Source organism: Triticum urartu, chromosome 3A (genome assembly GCF_056163025.1).
Source record: "Triticum urartu cultivar PI428250 chromosome 3A, HENAU_Tu73, whole genome shotgun sequence".
NCBI classification, from domain to species: Eukaryota; Viridiplantae; Streptophyta; class Magnoliopsida; order Poales; family Poaceae; genus Triticum; species Triticum urartu.
Window position 1 is genome coordinate 3,445,871 of NC_141875.1, and position 20,420 is coordinate 3,466,290.

Genomic DNA, 20,420 nt, shown 5'->3' on the forward strand with positions numbered 1-20,420 from the left:
ATTTGATGATATATTTTGTTCTAGTCCTCATGAAAATAACAAATTTGATAAAAAACAAATTATTATATGCAACAAGAAATAATGAAAAAAAGAAGTTACTAATGGCGCACCAGAGGAGGGTGCGCCATTGCTATCAGAAAAAAAAGTTACTAAGGGCGCACCAGAGAATGGTGCGCCATTGCTATGAGTGTTTTTATGGCGCACCCCTCGATGGTGCGCCATTACTAACATTCCCCCCTCTATAGCTGGATACCCGGCCCTCCGCGCGATACCTCCTTCCCTCTCCCTCGCCAGATCCCCTTCCATCCCTCTCCACACCCGCTCCGGCTCCCCCGCGCCGCTGCCCCTGCTCCCCCGTGCCGCCGCCCCTGCGCCACCCGACCCGCGAAGCACATGGCCGCCGGCCTCCCCACGACCAACCGAGGCGCCCAGGAGGACCGCCGTCGTCTTCCTCTTCGACTATGAGGACCCGGACGAGCTCGGACGCCCTTGAGCCACCCCTTCGACGCCGCTGCCGACCCCGACCCCTCCGGCAACTGGCCACGCCCGCCCAGGTACCTCTCCTCCTTCCTCCCTCTCCACCCTTCCTCCCCATTCCCTCCCTCCCTAGTTCTTCTTGCTATATGGATCAGAACATATGGAGCATTACTATTGCTATATGGAGCATTACTATTGTTCTTCTCTGAACCATTACCATTCCCTCCCTCCCTAGTTCTTCCTCCCCATTAATTTGTAGGATCAGAACAAGTTTGTAACAGGATGCTCTACAATGTTGATTAGGTGCATTACTATTGCTATATGGAGCAACAATTTACTATTGCTATATGCTCTAGTTTGTATCAATGTGATTGTAGTTTTTCTTGTCATCAAGTTTAGTTGATGTTTATTTAAATATAGCTTATATGATCAGCCACTCTATGTATGATTGTGGCTTGAAGGTTCTGGAAGAACGTTTTTCCTTCAAATTCTATCTGGTGGCATTGTCCTAGACTCCCTAGTTGTGTTGTCAATTGTGCTTCTATTAAAAGAATTGGGAGTTACTCACTGTACTAGAACTCTGTAGGTTGAATTTTGGTTAACTAATACTGAAGTTATGAGAATGTAAGCACCTATTATTGCTACTGATATCATTGGCTGATTGCTGCCTTTGTGCAATGCAGAACTGTTAAAAGTGATTTGGAGGATTCAAGATTCTGTGAAGCACTTTTGACATTTAAAACTCAGAACTGAAGGTACTTAATAAACTCAAAAGCATTGATGATAACTCTTGTTTCCTAGAAACAGAGGTAGTTTACATATTGCATTGCTGGTGTTTGTTTATGTTCAGAGTTTAAGCATGTGTAGTGTAGTGTAGTGTAGTGAGCTTGTTCTAGTGTAGTGTGGTCTGAACCATTGCACGATGTAGTGTAGTGTAGTGAGCTCTAAACCATGTTTAGTGTTGAGTACTTCAAGTTTACTGAACCTATTCATTTTTGTGGACTTAGTGAACATGATAAGACAAGCTAGATGATCTATTTTTAATTAACAGTAATCCATGATCGGCAACAGTTTCTTTCACTAATTTTCAGTTAACAGCAATCCATGATTTTTTTCCAGCTAAAACTATTCATGATTTTTTGTTGGGTGACCTATTAGATCTGGAATGGAAGCTCACATAAGTTGAGCTGATTTTTGTCCATATGAAAGCAGAGGACCATATGGTCTGTGGCCTTTTCATCCATATGAAAGTAGAGGCACATTGTGGTGCTAGTTTGCTGGGTTTTGTCTCTGACCATCCACTAGTAGAAAAAGGGTCAAACGTGATGAACATTAGTGCCGGTTTGTAAAATAACTGGCACTAATATGATCAATAGTACCGGTTCGTGGCGGCAATGAATAGTACCGGTTCGTAATGAACCTTTAGTACCGGTTCGTGCCACGAACCGGTACTAAAGGGGTGGTGGCAGGCTGGCGTCAGGCCAGGGCCCCACGAGCCCCTTTAGTGATGGTTTGTGACACAAACCGGTACAAGCCTTTAGTGTGGGTTCGTGCCACGAACCCACACTAAAGGGGGCAATTTTCATACTCTACCCCCCCCGGTGTATCGCCATTTCAGTTTTGAAAAAATCAAAAGAAAATGATAAAAACTTCAAAAAAATAAAATCATTCGAGAGGTAGTTATATTACTACATCTACTAGTTAGGAAAATTTGAAAACTTAAATTTGGACATGTTTTGCAAAAAGTGTAGGGAAAATGTAAAACGGCTATAACTTTTGCATACGATGTTGGAAAAAAAAACGTATACTATATCAAAAAATTCAGCACGAAAATCCGCCGATGGAGACAGCCTTCGGCCTGTTTGGAATTTTTTAGAATCCTCGAATTCCAAAAGGAAAAAAAGATATGGTCAAATTTCAGTTTTTTTAACAAAATTTGGTTAAATCTGGTCAAACTACTTATTCAAGAAGTATTAATGTTACTACATAATTATTCAAGAATATTAGTGTTACTAAATAATTATTTCAATTTTTTGAATTTTGGTCAAATCTGGTCAAACTATGGTCAAACGGTGGTCAAACTATGGTCAAACTTATTCAAGAAATATTAGCGTTACTAAATAATTACTGTTTTTTAGAATAATAGTTTCAAACTCAAACGGTCAAATGTGTGACTTCATGCTCAAGCTAAACTCCTGAGGGTTAATAGGATTGACATCTTACTATTGTCAGGAAGACAACAAGTGCAGACTCGGAAACGAAGGAGAATAGAATCCGAAAGTTAAGCGTGCTCGGGCTAGAGTAGTGAGAGGGATGGGTGGCCGGTCGGGAAGTTAGATGATTTGGAATGAGTGATCCACACTTGAGCAGTTAAGAGAGGTGATTAGAGACTAAATCATCAAATAATTCAGAAAAAATAAAAATTGAAAAAAAATCAAATTTTTTTCCAAAAATTTCAAAAAAAAATTCAAAAAAAACCTTTATTACCGGTTGGTGTTACCAACCGGTACTAAAGGTCCCCCATACCAGGGCGCGAGCTTACGCCACGTGGTGGCACTTTAGCGCCGGTTTGTGCTGAACCGGTACTAAAGGGGGGGGCCTTTAGTGCCCACACTTTAGTGCCGGTTCCATAACCGGCACAAAAGGCCCTTACAAACCGGTTTTAAAGCTCCGTTTTCTACTAGTGACCGTGTCGTGATGATTTTGCAGGTACCCCGAGAGGCCCTTGAGTTTGCTGGAATGTCGATTAACTTCCGTTCTGGAAAATTCGGGTACTCCATATGTCTTATTTTCAGCAAAAGGTCATGCTGAAATTTTCCGTGAATTTTAGCATGACTTTGCTAAAAGTCAGACATATGGGGTACTTGCTACTAATGCATGGGCCGGGGTATCTTAGTACTTAATTAAGTAGGATCAACTACCTCGCCATTCTTGCTGCATTAAACCATAAATGATAAAACCTTGGCTTTTAGGGTGCCTCGGTGTCGATAAGAACCTAAATGATGAAAACTTAGGCTTTTTGGGTGCCTCGGCGTCGACAAACCCTAAATGATAAAAGCTTAGCTTTTAGGATGCCTCGGTGTCGACAAACCCTAAATGATGTAGTTTTGAATTATGAACATAGGATATGTCGTCATGATCATCGGACGACGAAAGTCTCCCGGCGGAGTGCGACTGGTGCCACGACGATCGAGGTCTGTGCGACATGCCTCACCTGGACGATGATCGGCGCTTCAGCATTAAGCTCGAGGAGACCTTCGAAGTTGAAACGGTACACAACGACAACAAGTGTTATTTTCATAATTAAGCATGACTTCAACTATTTCAACATGTAATTTTCATCTTTTACAATTCGAGTATGGCTTATCCCATGCCATGCAAGACGCTATGTCTTGGAGAGGATGGATTTTGAAGACCATGAAATTTATGAAACAAAGAAAATTCACCTAAGGACTCATCACGATGTGGACTTTGAAGTAAATCTATATAATTCTGAGAGCGTAACCCATTTTGGTTGCAAAAATTGGGAAGCATTTTGCAAGATGTATGGTTTTGATGAGGGTATGCTTATGACCATGGATCTTGGTAATCCTGACATCAACCAAGACAATATGGACATTTGGGTCCTTGTTGATCCGCCTCCAGTTCTACCGCTATGTGAGTTTCTGAAACATAGTTATTAGCTAATTTATATTGTTTATTTCAAAATAGTTGACAGCTTATTTCCATTGACAACTTATTTTTATTGTTCAAAGAATGTGCGGGAGATGGTAGACAAAACCCACTACACCGATGGCTCCGAATTAACAAATTACAAGGAGAAAAATCATTTGGTCGGATTTTGTACTGACATTGAGAATTACAATATCTACAATCAAACTCCTCAACATTATGGTAAATATGTGCCACTAGTGCATGTGTTCAACTACGTTAACTACCATGGGGATACCCTGGTAAGATTTTTACTATTACGACATCCGTGCATCTTTTGCATACTTCTAAAACTAGTACATCATTGCTAACTATGAAGTTATTACTATGTTTTTTAACAGATAATCCCAGAGAATTGTGTGCCTCATATGATGTATCTGAAAGGTAGTGTTAATGTTCGGAACATACAGCCAGGTTGTCCTACGAATCTCAACTGTCCATACGAGATTTCTAAAAGAAGTGGAGACATGAAAATCAAAGGATGGAAAAAATGTATGGACAGTTGTAAGGAGCTTCTTGGAAGCAAAAGGAAGTGAAGCACAAGAATTGGAGACAGGATGTTCTCCATTCTCCATAATGGAGAGTCAGGGTCTATATTGTTTTATGTTATTTTAGCTTAAATAGGGTATTTAGGTCCTGCCTAATACTGATGATCATGTGCTAAGAACAATTAAGTAGGGTTGGTTCGATGACTATCAAGATGATGATCGTATGACTTGTTATGAATAACGAGTATAAGTTGTATGATGATGATTAGTAGGACTTGTTAGGATTAGTATTACTTCCGACAAACTCGATACTCGCGGTCTCGAGACTTGTAATGTTTTATCTTTGTTCGGTCTTTTGAATTCGGAGACTAATATGATGAATTGTATTCGGAGACTAATCTTCTATTGTATTCGATGAATCTGCTGTTGCTGTGTGCTACTGTCTATATTCTGTCAAATAATATATTTTGTAACATCTGCAAAAATCACAAAAGTAAAAAAAATAAAACCTAATATTCATACTAATGGCGCATCACTACAGAGTGCGCCATTAATATGCCAAGTATACTAATGGCGCATCCATCCGCAGTGCGCCATTAGTGTGCCAAAGCACATGGTTAAATATGGCCCCTGGGAGGCACACTAATGGCGCATGGTGTTATATACTAATGGCGCACTGGATGGTGCGCCATTAGTATACCAAATACTAATGGCGCACCAGTGGTGCGCCATAAGTAAAAATTACTAGTGGCGTGCTACTAATGGCGCACCAGTGATGCGCCATTAGTAGGCAAAACTGGTGCGCCATTAATTAGTTGGCCTTTTCCTAGTAGTGCAGTGATAGTACTACCACCATATGGGCAGTGACCGCACAACCACCATGTACTTTTTGTCGAAACAACATGTATACCTCCACCGAGGCATAAATCAGGACAACTTTTTGAGTGGCATTTCCTCTATAATAGTAGTAGTAGTACTAGTAGGTGATGTTGGACTAGTCGACGAACCCTAGCTACTATGCATGGGGAGCTGGGGAGTAGTCGCATAGAAGAAAACCCGCACGCAGCGACCTGGGGAGCTGGACAAGTACAAGAAGTTATACCTCAGGTGGGCGAGATGTCGTTTAGGCGGGCGGGCGGGATCTGCCCACACGACGGCAGCGAACAAGGGCGCGGAGGATCTTCGTCCGCGCCAGCGCCGGCCCTGAGAGGACGGTGCGCATCGGCTTCCTCCGTCGCCGACGGCGATAACGTCAACGCTGCACCTCCTCACCTCCCGCAGCGGACGGGATTCGGCCGGATCTGTGACCACCGGTGAGGAGAGAGATAGAGTCGACACTGTCATCTTGTTTTGATATGGAGAGGGTGAGAGAGCGAGACGCGAGAAACTGTATCAAACAAGAGGCAATAATGGAGTAAAAAATCTCTACATAGCAGTGGTTTTAAATAGAATACGCGTGTTCCCGGAAAAAAGAAACGAAAACTGCTGGACAATTTTTTAAGGGTCTGTCTAGGACACATCTAGATGTGCCATAGTTATGTCACATATAAGTTGATGTCCACTCTGTTTGTGGTTTTTTCCTAGTTTTTTTTGTTTCTTGTTGCTACATTATATACTTGTGGGAGCTTAGATGTGATATCCTTAAATAACATCTAGATGTGAATTAGACAAACCGATTTTCTAACGTACCAAGAAAAAAAACTCGATCAAAAACACGCCCCCGCTTCCAGGTCGCGAGAGTCGTCGCGCACACACACATAGACATAGACATGCATATCCGTGTTTACGTAAAATTCCATTTCCATCTCCATGTCCAATCATATTTGTCCAACTGGCACATTATTTACGTTGTTAATTATATACACAGCAATATTAACGTACATCATCTCTTGTTTGCGCACGTCCGGACCGCTGCCACGGCCGGTCCTGACCAACCCGAACCCTCTTCATCACCCGCGCGTGCTTCCCGCCCGAAACGGTCAGTGCCGCATTCATGCCCGGCCAGGACGGACGCGACCTCTCACTGGCGCCGGCATTGAAGCGGCGCGCCGGCCGAGAGAGCGTCGCCCGCGCCGCTTCCGAGTGCACGCGGCTGCTCCGCGTTCAAAGGTCGTAATAGCCGGCTACAACATGCATGTAAAAAGTTCTTGGGAGTTCGTGCTATAGCTAGCTGTCCTCCCCCAACTCATAAATCTCTTCCAGTAGTGCTAGTACTCCATGGCGCGATCCATCGACAAGCAGGCAGGAAAGTTATGGTATACTACTCGGTTTGCGATGAGTGGCATGCTGAGCGACCGTGTCAAGTCGAGCCATGGAGGATGGTGAGACACGAACACGACAGACGTGATTTAAACGTTGGTTTTGCTCGATGGCGCGATCCAACGAAACAAAACGTTGGTTTCTCTCCGTTTGCATTTTTTCTCCGGAAAAACGGAAACTTTTCCACTCCATTTTCATTCTTATTCCAAGGTTGCCCCGTTACAACATTCCATCAAATACAAAGGAAAACTAACAAGCATGCTGATGCATCTCAATGATTCACAGATCATAGCCAATATTTACTTCACAACTAAAGAAAAAAGTTGTGAGAGCGTGTACGATAGAAAAACTACTGATGGGGTCACTACGACTTAAACCCTAAACCCTAAACATGATTTAATTTCCTGGCCAGGTAGAACCTGTCGAAGGAAAGTAGGCTGGCACCCTCGGATCATACGATGCTTTTGTGCAGTTCCACTAAAATCGACCTGAGCATCCCTTATGGCAAAGATATTGAAGAAGTGTGATTAGAATAATAGTACTCGCACTAGTTCATGAGACATAAACTCATCACAAGTAGAAGCCGGTAGAAGTAGAGAAAGATCGACATGGAGATGGAGCTACGGCAGTGGAGCAAGCCGGCTGCAAAAGGAAGATGGACTACCTGGGACGTCGGGCTGTAGCTAGAAGGGCGGTTGGGATGCGGCATCGGCCCATACCGCGGTGACCCCCGATTGGGACGCGGCATCGGCCCATACCGCGGTGACCCCCGATTGGGACGCACCGACTATTGGTTTTCTCCCTCGCCAATGTCGACCGCATCTACGCAGAACATTGTTCCCTTCCCCCAACTGCGGGATCAGGCCCGTCGTATTATTCTTGTGAAGAGAGCAACCTAAGCAAGCAGGCTTGTAGCTTAGGCTCCTGCTAGTGTATATATAGTGGGTTTCTTTATCTCTCCATATCAACCATTTTATATTGCGTACGTGTCATTCAAGAGTGAAATGATGGTTGCTTCTTCCGACTAACTTAATGTGTGATTTGACTGCTCCTTAGTGGCCCCTACATGTACTCCCCCTACGTGTATGCAACAGTCACTGTCGGTGTACTAGAGTAGGGGTACCCTTAGTACCCCGAACTCGTGCACGGGCAGTCGCAGCGTCCCGCGGCAAGGCTTGCCGGGTAACCGCCAAGACCCTGTCGGTGTACTAGAGTAGGGGTACCCTTAGTACCCCGAACTCGTGCACGGGCAGTCGCAGCGACCCGCGGCAAGGCTTGCCGGGTAACCGCCAAGACCCTCCATGGCTACTTTAGATCCATTCAAGAACAAAGTATTTAGACCAAGGCCCCGGCAAGAGGAGCTTGCCGGGAAGAAAACCAGACCCTGGCAAGAGGAGCTTGCCGGGAAGGCCGATCGAGGCATGCAAGACCTCGGCAAGAGGAGCTTGCCGGGAAGGCCAACCGAGGCATATCAAGGAGACTTGCCGCGACGCGCCACGCGTCCCGGCAAGGCCCGAAGAGCGACAAGCTCCCAAGCACGACAAGACAACGACCACAGCAAGGAGCTTGCCGCGGGAAGACCCCACTTCGTGCCCGTGCTCCAGCACACCCACCACGCGTCGCTCTGGGACCCTCCCAAGCACACGTGTCGGGGAGGCTGTGCAGCTAGGGGTACGCGGTGGCAAGCATGCACTGACAAGATAGCCATCGCACTTTTTGGGTGACACAGACGGGCAATTAATGCCCTTGTCCCCTGCCGTCAGGGTTAGGTATGATACACTGTACAAGTAGTTGTACCAACCACCACTCTTCCATTTTTGCCCTTTCGTCTATGTTGCCACCTGTCGGTGACCCCTTGAGCATATAAAAGGAGGCCCGTGTGCAACGTAGCAGGGAGAGGACACTCATTAACGCTCGGCCTTGCCAGCTGCTGGAGTGTACTGTAGCACTCCGCGCTCCCGAGCAAGAACTCAATACAATCCACAAAGCAGGAGTAGGGTTTTACGCATCCGTGCGGCCCGAACCTGGGTAAAATCGCTCGCGGGCCTCGCCTCGATCTGCTCTTTGCGCAACCCTCGCCCCCGCCGAACCAAAAAGGGGCTCGGTCCGCCGAGTCCCATAGGTGCTCGTGGGTCAGCACACCCCGACATCTCTGGCGCGCCAGGTAGGGGCGTCGAGGTTTTGCGAACCAGATCCGGCGTCCACACGAGCTAGATCTTCATCATCTCCCCCCCCACGGACCTCGTATACGGGTCACCTCGAGTGCTTGCTCATGATGAGCTCGAGCAAGAGCAGCTGCGGCAGGATGACGCGCTGCTCCTTGAGGAAGACCGTCTTCAGGCTGCTGTGCGAGCTGCTCGCTGCCAGCAAGCTTTGCGCCGCTACCATAGCCGCAAAGTTGATGCCAGAAGTCTCGAGGAAGGCGACCTTGTTCTTCGGCGCATTCAGTCCGCCAAGAATTCCAACAAGTTGACGCCGACCGTGAGAAGGCCCCTGCCTTGGGGGCCCGGGTGGGGGAGGAGAAGATAGTGATGTGGACCGGGCGGAGTTCAAGGATTTCGCCTTGCCGGGAAGCAAACAACAGAACAGATAAGTTGTCAAAGTTTGATTAATCAGACTTCCTTTGAGCTTTTAAGTTATTTTCCTTGAACGCCCGTACTTTGTATGGAAAACCTGTGCGCGGAGGAGCCAACTCGTAGCTAGCTGCGCCCTTGCGTTGTTTCGAGCTCGCTCAACAACATTAAGTGAGCTGCGGCTAGTTGCTTAACTAGCCGCGCCCTTGCATTGTTTCGAGCCTGCTCAACAACGTAAGCGAGCTGCGACTAGTTGCTTAACTAGCCACGCCCTTACTTTGCTTCGAGTCCGCTCAGCAACTTAAGTGAGCTGCAGCTAGTTGCGACAAGGTTTCTTGTCGGCCGCAGCACCGCCCGCAGATCGCTGACGTTCCGCACTCAGCACGCGCGGCAAGCGTGCCCGCGCCGGCAAGCGTGCCCGCGCCGGCAAGTTCCCTATATGCGCAGGGCAACAACATACAAAGGAAGGAGTCAAGTAAAGGAAATAACATAGAAATTAAATTTATAGAGTTATGTTCCTTCTTGCGATCGTCCCTTGTATGGAAAACCTGTGCGCGGAGGAACCAACTCGTATCTAGTCGCCCCCTTACTGTTGTTTCGAGTCCGCTCAACAACTTAAGGGAGCTGCGACTAGCTCTGCGACAAGGTTTCTTGTCGGTTACGGCACCGCCGGCAGGGGACCAACTCGTAGCTAGTTGCCTTACTGTCGTTTCGAGTCCGCTCAACGACTAAAGTAAGCTGCGACTAGCTCCGCGACGAGGTTTCCTGTCGGTTACAGCATCGCCGGCAGGCTGCTGGAGTTCCGTTGCTGACGTTCCGCACTCAGCGCTCACGGCAAAGGTGCCCGCACCGGCAAGTTCCCTAAAAGCGTAGGGTAAAAGCATACAAGGGGAGGGAGCAAGTAAAGGAAATAACATAGCAATCACTACCCATAAGAAATTTATATTACAAAATAGCTTGTCGCTGCTCTAACAGATGTTTTCCATGACATAGCTAGCAGCGACAAGGAAAGAAGAAAGCGGGCGGTTTAGTCAACGCGGTCGCCCTCAACCCTCTTGATCCCGCCCACCTTGTCCACAATGGGTGCGACAAGGGCCTTGAGCTCCTCCTGATCGATATCAGGCGGCAAGGGTCTGAGGACGTTGTTGAGGCGGAGGCCTGGATTGCGGAAGGCCACCTTCATCAACACCTTCTGAAGGGCTCCCACAGCGCACGCACACGGGGCTTAGCCCCGCGCATACCACCCACGACCTCACCCACGACGCCGCGTTCGACGCGTGCTGCTCGGGGCGTGTGCGGTGGGTGCGGAGAGATCTACGGCGTGACCTAGGCCACGCGTGCCCGTGCACTGTTTTGGGCCTGGCCCAACAGCGCTCGGCACCGTGTCTGGCCCAGGCCCGGGGGCTCCTGTCGGTGTACTAGAGTAGGGGTACCCTTAGTACCCCGAACTCGTGCACGGGCAGTCGCAGCGTCCTGCGGCAAGGCTTGCCGGGTAACCGCCAAGACCCTGTCGGTGTACTAGAGTAGGGGTACCCTTAGTACCACGAACTTGTGCACGGGCAGTCGCAGCGACCCGCGGCAAGGCTTGCCGGGTAACCGCCAAGACCCTCCATGGCTACTTTAGAGCCATTCAAGAACAAAGTATTTAGACCAAGGCCCCGGCAAGAGGAGCTTGCCGGGAAGAAAACTAGACCCTGGCAAGAGGAGCTTGCCGGGAAGGCCGATCGAGGCATGCAAGACCTCGGCAAGAGGAGCTTGCCGGGAAGGCCAACCAAGGCATATCATGGAGACTTGCCGCGACGCGCCACGCGTCCCGGCAAGGCCCGGAGAGCGACAAGCTCCCAAGCACGACAAGACAACGACCGCAGCAAGGAGCTTGCCGCGGGAAGCCCCCACTTCGTGCCCGCGCTCCAGCACACCCACCACGCGTCGCTCTGGGACCCTCCCAAGCACACGTGTCGGGGAGGCTGTGCAGCTAGAGGTACGCGGTGGCAAGCATGCACTGACAAGATAGCCATCGTGGCAAACGGTGGCGTCCCTGGCGGTCCCTTTTCGCACTGTTTGGGCGACACAGACGGGCAATTAATGCCCTTGTCCCCTGCCGTCAGGGTTAGGTATGATACACTGTACAAGTAGTTGTACCAACCACCACTCTTCCATTTTTTCCCTTTCGTCTATGTTGCCACCTGTCGGTGACCCCTTGAGCATATAAAAGGAGGCCCGTGTGCAACGTAGCAGGGAGAGGACACTCATTCACGCTCGGCCTCGCCAGCTGCTGGAGTGTACTGTAGCACTCCGCGCTCCCGAGCAAGAACTCAATACAATCCACAAAGCAGGAGTAGGGTTTTACGCATCCGTGCGGCCCGAACCTGGGTAAAATCGCTCGCGTGCCTCGCCTCGATCTGCTCTTTGCGCAACCCTCGCCCCCGCCAAACCAAAAAGGGGCTCGGTCCGCCGAGTCCCATAGGTGCTCGTGGGTCAGCACACCCCGACAGTCACACGTACACATGGACGTAAAAACGCGCGCGACACCCTAATGCATGATCAAGTGCACACGACGGAACACACACGGTGACGCTCAAGTGCTCAACCTACACGTGCATGCACCCGCATACTCAGTCAGGGTGAGCTAGTGACCATATGAACACCGGAATATATATATATATATATATATATATATATATATATATATTGAGCGAAATGAGCGTAGTATGAAGTCCACTCACCGTATTTTTACAAATATACAGTGACAGACAGTGTATTTATCTCGTTTGAAATTAAGTCGTATTAACCGGAGAGGAGGCAGCATGGACTAGCATTACTTTGCTGTGTCCCGTCAACTTGGCGAACAAGGAGAAGGTTGCAGGACGGGAGAAGCTTGCGCGCGGTGGCTCACAGGACAAGGAGAAACTTTTGACTAATGAAAGCTCTCCCTCGCTCAGGCGGTGGACGTGCAACAGTTAATTCGGTGTCAGATTGCCAGAAGCATACACTATACTACTAGTGCTATTATTGTTCGACTTCCCGAACAACCAAGCGCAAAGTTTACTAGGAGTAGTACTACTACTATAGTCCATAAAGGTACGTATTATACTAGTACTAGGAACCGGATGGAGGAGCGTCTGCACTCTTATTATAACACTAGTAGAAAAAGGGTCAAATGTGAGACACATTAGTCCCGGTTTGTAACAGAACCGGCACTAATGTGTCCATTAGTGCCGGTTCCAACGGCTAGGCGGGAGGATGTCTTTAGTACCGGTTCATGGCAAAACTTTAGCACCGGTTCGTGCCACGAACCGGTACTAATGAAAGTGGTGGCAGGATGTTGTCAGAGTGGGGCCCCTCCAACGCCTTTAGTACCGGTTCGTGGCACGAACCGGTACTAAAGGTCGTCCTATATAAACCCTTCGTCCACCAGCACTATGTTCTTCCCCCTTTCCCCTCTCCCTCTCCTCTATTCTTTCCTTCTTCCTCTCGAGTTCATCACAAAATTTGCCCCAAATTTGTCAAGATTTGTAGGCCCCCATCCATTCAAATGATCACAAAGGTTAGCAACTTTGTCATTTCATTTCTCATTGCTAGATTAGATCTTGCATTAGTTTATATAGTGACTAATTGTGGGTTTTAGTAATTTGGGAGGAATTATATGTGGTAGTATTTGATTTATATGCAAATTGAGGTCAAAATAACACGTACTTTGCATATGTAGGTGTGGTTTACTTAGTGCCTTCTAAATCTCCGTCGTAACCACCGTCGATCACCCGCATCGTCCCGTTGCCGACACCACCTTGTGGTGAGCCTCTTGTTCATGTAATTTTATATAAAAAATTGATGTTTGTGTGATTTGGATATATAGTTACTCGTATAATTATCTTACCCGTACGTTGTTTGTTATACATAGTGCCATGGTTTTGATATCCGTCCCCGTCGGCCCTCGTCCTTGTTATGATTTGGATGTGGTACATTCTCTTTTAAAACTATTTGTTGCATTTCGTGTTTAGGACAAATTATGCCCATCAAGTTGACATAGATATTTTTATCTAGGAGGTATGTGAACCGGAAATTCCAACCGACCCTATTGTTGAGAGGTTAAATCTAGTTGAAAGAGAAAACGAGTATTTGAAAGAAAAATTGAAAAGAATATAGGGGGAGAAGATGGAATTGGAGTTGCATGTTGCCGATGTCATCGATGATCACAAGATCAAGATGGATAAAATGTGCTTGAAGATTAGAAAGATTAGAAAATATGCCATTGATAGTGAGGCTTGGTATCATTATGCTGTTGGATCAATTGTTACCTTAGTTGCAATGTTGATCGCATTTGTTGTTGCATTTAAATGCTTTAGCTAGAGAGTTATTTGTTTGTTGCATTTAAGTGTTGTATGAACTTTATGTATGAACTTTATGTATTGTATTAATTTGGTGTTTTTGGTGTTGTGTATTAATGATGAGGCGGCAATGGATGTACGATGACCGATGCTCTCCCGAGTTCATTAATGGCGTGCATACTTTTCTGCTTGCGGCTGAGGCAAACAAGCGGGCGGGTGGTTTTATGCCTTGTCCATGTGCTGGCTGTAAGAATGGTCACAATTACTCTACGTCAAGAACCATTCACGTCCACCTGTTTGAGTCCGGTTTCATGCCCCACTATAATGTTTGGACCAAGCACGGAGAAAGAGGGGTTATGATTGAAGACAATGAAGAAGAAGAGGATGACGATAGCTATCCTGGCCATGGGTTCCCAGAATACGATGATACAACAATGGGGGAAGAAGCTGAGCCGGCAATGCGGGAAGAAGCTGAAGAAGAGGTATTAGATGAGCCCGTTGATGATCTAGGTCGGGCCATTGCCGATGCAAAAAGAAACTGCGCAAGTGATTTGGAGAAGAAGTTGCAGCGCATGTTAGAGGATCACAAAAAATTGTTGTACCCGAATTGCGTAGGTGACAAGAAAAAGCTGGGCACCACACTGGAATTGCTGCAATGGAAGGCAGAGAATGGTGTATCTGACAAGGGATTTGGAAAGTTGCTGGTAATGATAAAGAATATGCTTCCAAAGGAAAACGAATTGCCCGAGAGTACGTACGAAGCAAAGAAGGCTGTCTACACTCTAGGGTTAGAGGTGTAGAAGATACATGCATGCCCTAATGATTGCATCCTCTACCGTGGTGAGTACGAGCATTTGAACGCTTGCCCGGTATGCGGTGCATTGTGCTATAAGATCAGCCCCGATGACCCTGGTGATGTCGAGGGCGAGCGCCCCAGGAAGAAGATTCCTGCCAAGGTGATGTGGTATGCTCCTATAATACCACGGTTGAAACGTTTGTTCCAAAACAAAGAGCATGCCAAGGCGATGCGATGGCATAGAGAAGACCGTAAGAAAGACGGAAATGTGACGCCCCCGATTCAATCGTACACTAATCATGCACGCAAACGTGTACGATCAAGATCAGGGACTCACGGGAAGATATCACAACACAACTCTAAAACATAAATAAGTCATACAAGCATCATAATACAAGCCAGGGGCCTCGAGGGCTCGAATACAAGTGCTCGATCATAGAAGAGTCAGCGGAAGCAACAATATCTGAGTTCAGACATAAGTTAAACAAGTTGCCATAAGATGGCTAGCACAACCTAGGATACAATCGAAAGAGGCGCATGCCTCCTTCCTGGGATCCTGCTAACTACTCCTAGTCGTCGTCAGTGGGCTGCACGTAGTAGTAGGCACCTCCGGTGTACTAGGAGTCGTCGTCAATGGTGGCGTCTGGCTCCTGGGCTCCATCGTCTGGTCGCAGCAATTGGGTAAAGAAAGGGGGGAAAGGGGGGAACAAGGCAACCGTGAGTACTCATCCAAAGTACTCGCAAGCAAGGAGCTACACTACATATGCATGGATATATGTGTAAAGGGCCATATCAGTGGAATGAACTGCAGAATGCCAGAATAAGAGGGGGATAGCTAATCCTGTCAAAGACTACGCTTCTGGCAGCCTCCGTCTTGCAACATGTAGAAGAGGGTAGACTACAGTCCTCCAAGTAGCATCGCATAGCATAATCCTACCCGGCGATCCCCTCCTCGTCGCCCTCTTAGAGAGCGACCACCGGGTTGTATCTGGCACTTGGAAGGGCGTGTTTTATTAAGTATCCAGTTCTAGTTGTCATAAGGTCAAGGTACAACTCCGGGTCGTCCTTTTACCGAGGGACATGGCTATTCGAATAGATAAACTTCCCTGCAGGGGTGCACCACATAACCCAACACGCTTGATCCCATTTGGCCGGACACACTTTTCTGGGTCATGCCCGGCCGCGGAAGATCAACACGTCGCAGCCCCACCTAGGCACAACAGAGAGGTCAGCACGCCGGTCTAAACCTAAGCGCACAGGGGTCTGGGCCCATCGCCCTTAGCACACCTGCACGTTGTGAGCGCGGCCGGCGAGCAGAACTAGCAACCTCCATTACAAAGGAAGTCACGTTACCCGGTCCAACCCAGCGCGCGCCACTCAGTCGCTGACGTCACGAAGGCTTCGGCAGATACCACGACGTCGAGTGCCCATAACTTTCCCATGTAGTTGGTTAGTGCGTATAGACCAAATGGCCATACTTAGATCAAATACCAAGAACTCGTTATGCGTGTTATTTTGAAATAACCGCGAACGCCGATAGGGCCAGGCCCACCTCTCACCCAGGTAGTCTCAACCTGCCCTGTCGCTCCGCCAGAAAGATCCACCCAGAGGGCTGTCGGGACAAAGGTCCTTTCAGCCCCCAATCCGTGAATCACTCGCGGGTACTCCTTGAGCTGACCCGACTTTAGTCACCACATGTATCGTGTATAAAGTATAGTATATACCCGTGATCACCTCCCAAGTGATCACGGCCCGATAGTATAGCACAGCGGACGGACAAGAATGTAGGGCCACTGATGGAAAACTAGCATCCTATACTAAGCATGTAGGATTGCAGGTAAAGGTAACAACAGTAGTAGCAGGGACAGGCTATGCATCAAGATAGGATAAACGGAAAGCAGTAACATGCTACACTACTCTAATGCAAGCAGTATAGGAGGGAATAGGCGATATCTGGTGATCAGGGGGGGCTTGCCTGGTTGCTCAGACAACAAGGAGGGGTCGTCGGTGATGTAGTCGACCACAGGGGCATCAGCATCGTCACGGGGTCTACCGAAGAGAACAGGGGGAGAAACAGTAAATACATAGCAAGCAAGTGCATAACAGGATAACAGGCAGAGCTAGACGTGTTCTAACGCGGTATGAGGTGATACCGGTGAAGGGGGACACAACCGGGAAAGTATCCTCGGTGTTTCGCGTTTTTGGGCAGAGGAGCCGGAGGGGGAAAGTTGCGAGTTCGGTATGTTAGGGGTGTGTGGCGGACGAACGGGTTGCGTATCCGGGTTCGTCTCGTCGTTCTGAGCAACTTTCATGTAGAAAGTATTTTCATCCGAGTTACGGATTAAAAGATATGATTTTCTAAAGATTTTATTAATTACTGGAATTTAATTAATTATTTAAATTAATTCGAAAAATGGATTAATGACATCAGCATGATGTCATGCTGACGTCAGCAGTCAACAGAGTTGACTGGTCAACCTGACCAGGGGGTCCCATTGGTCAGTGACACATATTAATTAAACATTTTAATTAGCCTAATTATTATTAATTAGGGGATGGGCCCCACTGTCATACATATTAATTAGCTAATTAACTAACCAGGTTAATTAGATAACTAATATTTAATTAGTTTAATTATTTGTTTAGTTTAATTAATCAAAATTAATTAATTAATTATAATTTTTTATATATTTTTTAATTCTTTTTTTTATAAAACGTTCTGGGCTAGGCCGACCTGTCATTGGTCCAGAGGGGCTAGTGGGCACGGGCACAGAGGGCAAACGGGCGCGGGCGACGGTTTCGGGCGCAACCCAATCGGGCACACGCCCAGGGCGCCGTGGCGAGGCCGGGCGGTCACCGGAGGGGGACGCCGGTAGGAGAGCAGCATGGCGGCGCCGATGGCGAGGGGAGTGGCGCTGCGCGCGGGCAGCACAGACGGAGGCGGGACGCAACAGCGGCGGCGTGCGGCTACGCTAGGCGAGGCCGTGGCTGGTGCGGGCGCGGCGATGCGAGCCGCGGCGAGCGGCCAGCGTAGGGAGGCAGACCGTGGCGAGGGAGGCCGGAGAGGGGCGGCGAGTGAGCAGCAGCAGGACGTCGGCTGCGAGGTGGAGCAAGAGGCGGGAGGTGGCGGAGCCGAAAAGGGGTCACGGGCGTGGCGTGTCTAGGGTCGTGCGCGTGCGGGGGATGAAGGTCGTGGCGAGCGCGACAGGGGGCGCGTGCGGGTGTGGGTGCCGGCCCCGGGCGCAGGCAGCAAGGGCCGCGACAGTTCGGCACGCGCTGCAGGGAGCAGGGCGTGGGGTGAGACATGGCGAAGGTAGTGGAGCAGCAGCCGCGGCAGTAGAGCAGTGGCAGTGGCCGGCATTGTGGGTGGAAGGGCACGGTGCTGCGGAAGCAGAGAGGGAGGAGGGAGGCGGCGGCTCAGATCGACATGCAGGGTACGGGGCAGCGAGGCATGAGGAGGAAGACGGGGACGGCCTTGTAGACGGAGAAAACGTCGGCGATGGAGTCCGGTGGGGCAGCTCCAGCGAGGGGTCGAGGAGGAGGACGGTGAGGCGGCGTTCCAGGCAGCGGCGGCGGCGTGCTTGTGAGCCCCGATCCAATCTGGATCGGGGGGAAACAACGTGGGGGGAGGAGTGCGGGTGGTTGGGTTAGGGTTCGACCAGGGGTGGGGGGTTATGGGGGGAGTGGGGTGGCCGGCTGGGCCTTTGCGTAGTTGGGCTGGTTGGCCAGATGGCCTGCTGGGTCGAGGCCCAGTTCAGGGGAGGGGTCTATTTTTCTCTTTTTTTGTTTGTCTTGTTTTGTTTTACTTTTTCTTATTTTTGTTTTTCTGTTTTGGCTAATTGTCTGGGCACCAAATGAGTTTTGTAAAATATGAGAGCTGGCCCACAAATCACAGCACAATATATCCTACCACAACAACTAGTTTGGGGTAAATATCATTTCATATTTATTTTGTATTAATAAAAAGGTTATTAAATAATGTTTTCAACCACTGTTTGAGGTTATTTAAGTCACCTATCAAATTTCAATAATGTTGTTTACCATTTTATCATAGCCTCTGATTTATCTACTATTTATTGAACATTTTAGTTTTAATATTTGAAAACTTTTATTGTTTGCTTGATTTTAAATTTTGAATTTGAATCGATTTCGAACTAACGCGAGATTAGAAACAATAAACGAGGTGACATGGCATCGTTAACGTGGGATTACTGTAGCTTAATTATTCGGGCATCACAATTCTCCTCCACTACAAGAAATCTCGTTCGGAGATTTAAGAGGTAGAGAAGAGGGAAAGGTCTAGTTACGAAGTCCTAATGGATCTTCTCGGCCTTGGTTGCTCTTCTCAAAGAGGTCGATCCATTACATTGATGCTTCATTTCTCTGCTTCGGGTAATCATGAGAAAGTCGGCATCCTTTCATCAGGAACTCCATCGTACTTACAAAAGAATAAAGGGTGGGCATTCCAAGAGAACAGACCTCCGCAAGGTCGACTATCTGGTCGATAACATCGAGGAAGGTGGCGGAACCGCGGAAGTAACTCTCGAATGGAAACTTACGAAAATATCGAGAGCATAGTAAGGAGGTATCATGTGAAGTTTCAAGCGGGCAGACAAACGTTCGATGCCTGAAACGGGGCGTGAACGGGGTTCAAAGCAACGGGAATAAGTATTTTGTCTGATACCAGAATTGATGAGCTCTCCAAAGGTGGCTCGTGAATTACTTATGAGGCCACGCGCGAGGAGCAACCTTGGGAACAAGAGGTGTACAGGTGAGTTAGGTTTCGATCCTGTGGAACTGTGAGTTATGGGCCCACCATGTGGGTTAAAGGTAGAAAGGGCGGTGATATTTTGCACAGTCATGATAACAAGGCATGTTAAAGGATAGCCTATCAATTATGTCGGCAATGTCGGTACCAAGGGCGAGGGACGACGAGAACCATCTTCCTGCTCGTTGAACGAGGCGGACCAATAGGTAAAGTTCTCATCCATCGGTGGTTACCGAAACGTTATCAACCATATTAACAGGGTCTTAGTGACAGAGTGGTTCAACGAGGTGCTTACCTAAGCATGAGAATAATACTGCTTAGCTCATATAGATCACTAGTAAGGTTAAACAAAGCCATGGAAAGGAAAAGGTGATAATCAGATTAAACAGAACAATGGAAGGGAAAATGTGTTTAAACACATGTTTCAGGGATATATCCTTCCCAAGGACGAACAGAGCATGATATCCATGACAGGATAGAAAGTAGAAAACCATTTTGGTAAGGGGAGAGGAATTACATGACATAAGCCAAGCAACGGTGTTTGGATAATGGACAAAGAAAATTTTAGCATTGTTCTTCAAGTGCTCTTATTGAAAATCGGAGTATCACAGACATGCTTCGAGGTAACATTGGCATGGTCTTCAAGCAAGGTCAGACTTTGGATACAAAGGATCCATCAGGAACAACTCATAGAATAAGCCTTTCAATTTCCTCATGGAAGAATGGATAATCTTGCTAAAAAGGAAATATAACGGTAGGTCCTCTGGCCAGGTGTGCTGGGCATGACACCACCTTACCGGGTCATAAAAGAACATTGTTATTACCCTTGGAAATATATTCCAACCATCATATCTGACCGGGATTCAGATCTGGTCGGTGTTAGGATACCTCAGACTCAGGGTGCCTGAGAAGAAAAGGTGTAACACACATTGACGAGATGATAATGTAAGATTCTCGGGAAATGAACTATGGAAGCGAGTTCCGAACGAGGGTTCATCATTAAGCCAAGGAGAGGATGAG